Consider the following 3,055-nt stretch of genomic DNA (forward strand, 5'->3'; position numbering starts at 1 on the left):
CACTCAATTCCATTAATTATACTGAAGACAAGACTTCAAAGTTTAGCAATTTTCTAGGTTTTATCCTTTTTTCTTTTTGTTTAAACATTAGCTTAGCATGAAACACATATGCTAAAAATTAAGCATGTGAAGAGGAGGGGAATGAGGTGGACTGGACATAATTAACCAAAGAACATATATACATAGCCCATGGACACAGACTATAATGTGATGAAGACCTGAGTAGAGGAAGGGCAAAAGGGAGGAAAATAGGGGACATCTGTAATAGGGTCAACAATAAAAAATATTAAGCATGAAAAAGAGAAAGCAAATGGGGCAAAATGTCAATAATTGATGAAAGTAGGTGAAGGATATGTGGGTGTTCCTTGTACTATTCTTGCATTTCCTTGTGCTTATTTCTCTGTAGCTCTGAAAATTTTAAAAATAAGGTGAGAAATAGAAAAACTAAGTTTGACTCCAATGACATTTTTGTGTAAATACATAAATTAACGAAGTATAGTGTACAAAACAGTTTTGAAGTATCTCTGGAAGGATATATAAGAACTAGTAACCTTAGCTATTCTTATGAAAGTGAAATGGCCGCCTGGGTTTAAGAGGGAGTTGGTATAGCTTTTAGATCTTTTGAATTTTGTACCTTGTTAAAGTGTTACCTATTCAAAAGAAGCAAGCAAACAAAAATATAACAAATGTTTTAAGTAGATTGTAATACCAATATGCATTTTGCAAAATTTCATGTAAATTAACCTTTTATAAATCCTTGATATCAACATAGCAATTACGTTTGTATATAGCAGAAAAACTTACCAAAACAGTCTATGAATAAATGCATTTTCTATATTTTTTCTATATTACGCAATATAGTTTTTACTGTGGGATAGTAAAAGAACCTTAGTAGTCACAGATTTTTAAAAAATGCTCATCTGAGGAGGTTTTTATTAATTTTTAGAGAGAGAGGAGGAGAGAGAGAGAGAGAGATAGATTGGTTGCTTTGTACCAATGCTCCAATCAACTGAACACCTGGCCACAGCAGCAGTCATAGATTTAAAACTTATGTTTTTTACTATTCCAGAGCAATCCTGAGGATCCGTGACATGAATAATAAATTTATAATTTTTGTCTCGACACTTACTGAGGGCACTGCAAACTAACATTTAGTGAGTGAACATTTACAAGTCAAAATGGCTTTGTCTTCTAATCATTATCTTGTTTACTCAATAGTTGAAGGACTTAAATTTTGTTTATTTGTAAATACTGTTCCTGAAAGAAAGCTATTTGTAGAGATCTCAAGATATGTCTTATATCGCTTTTGGCTTTAAAAATAAGCCTTATAGAATTTTTATACAAAATGAAAAAAAATCTCTTTCCATCAGTCAGCTGTGTTACTAACTTCTTTCAGTAAAGCCTTATGAGATATGAAGAGCCAAGAAATAAAACAATTTTTCTGAATTCTGACCTTAATATATAAGATGTGAGGTTACTTATTGACCTAATAAGGCACAGAGTAAGCATTTCTGAATTTAAAGGAGACTATTCTATTTCACGTAAAAAATTACGCTCAGGGCTACACTGCTAAAAGAGGAGTTGCTACCAAATATAAGATCTAACTAAATAGTTGGATCTTGCTAACTATATAGCCAACAACAGTCATAAATCCTGAAACTATAACTACATATCTCTGTAATATTTTAATATTTCTACTCTTCGTCTACACACACACACACACACACACACACACACACACACACACACATCCCACACATAGAAGTCTAAAATAGGTATATGATTTGGCATATTTATCAATTATAGAGACTCAACAAAATAAGTATAAACCCAACTTATTAGTAAGAAAAATACAAGTTGTTACATCATAAGCCTGACCTGAAGTAAATGAACTATCCTGTCTAATAAAAGACAAACATGCAAATTGATCGCACCTTTGCCACACCCAAGCCACGCCCACCAGCCAATCAGAGCAACTATATGCAAATTAACCCAACCAAGATGGCGGCCGGCAGTCATGGAGCTGGAGCAAGCGGGAGGCTTGGTTGCCCCCGTGATGGAGGAAGCCAAGCTTCCCGCCTGCCCTGGCCTCTGCTGAAGGAGTGGCTGGGGGCCTGGGTCGCTGGGAGCAGGGCGGGAACTAAGCAGCTGGGAGAGGGGTGCCGGGCCACTGCTGGGAGCAGGAACTAAGCAGCCAGGAGAGGGGTGCTGGGCCACTGCTGGGAGCAGGGTGGAAACTATGCAGCCAGGAGAGGGGAGCCGGGCCACTGGGAGCGGGGCGGGAACTTCCCGGGGTGGGCGTCGGGTGTCCGGGAGCAGGGCGGGAACTTCTGCCATGTCGCCATAGCAACGCGGCAGAAGTTCCCGCCCCGTAGCTGCTTGCTCATTCACTTGCTCATTCATTCACTCATTCACTTACTCAATATTCACTCACTCAGCAAACCCTCTCTGGTCCCTGGCACCAGGCCAGACACTGAACGTGAAGCAGGATGTTAGTAATTCAGTAGGGTGAAGCAGGCACATGAACGAGGCAGTTGTACGCACAGATGCTTTGTACTGTTTTTGGTGAGGGCTGTAACTAACTCCGACTTTGTTCTCTTGATAAAATGGGGCCTCGGGAGCCAGGCCACCCCAAGCCTGTAGGCCTGTGCCTAGGCCGGGAGCGGCCAGGGTCCTGGAACATGACAGAGGGTGCAGGGCGGGCTGAGGGGTCTGACCCCACCCCTCACCCCCCCACCACCGTGCATGAATTTCGTGCATTGGGCTACTAGTCCTATATACTAAAAGAGAAACATGCAAATGAACCATCCCTCTGCTAAGCTCAAGCCACACCCACCAGCCAATCAGGAGCGAGTATGCAAATTAACCCAACTAAGATGGCGGCGGCCACAGATCTGAAGCGAGCAGGAGGCTTGGGTTGCCCCCGGCGATGGAGGAAGCCAAGCTTCCCGCCTGCCCTGCCGTGGGCTACGCTCAAGGCTACAAAGTTTCAATTATAGAAGATAAATAAATTCCAGAAGAAAAAAGGAGAAGCTGGGAGCTTGGGTCGCGGGGG

The 3,055-nt window shown here is 41.6% G+C and overlaps 1 protein-coding gene across 19 annotated transcripts in view; it reads right to left on the reverse strand.

Moving 5' to 3' along the window:
- The window catches only part of DLG1 (discs, large homolog 1 (Drosophila)), a 294,073-nt gene that overhangs the window by 38,316 nt on the left and 252,702 nt on the right, over positions 1–3,055 (reverse strand). The window lies entirely within an intron of this gene.

The sequence above is a fragment of the Myotis brandtii genome, unplaced genomic scaffold (genome assembly GCF_000412655.1).
Source record: "Myotis brandtii unplaced genomic scaffold, ASM41265v1 scaffold4, whole genome shotgun sequence".
Lineage (NCBI taxonomy): Eukaryota > Metazoa > Chordata > Mammalia > Chiroptera > Vespertilionidae > Myotis > Myotis brandtii.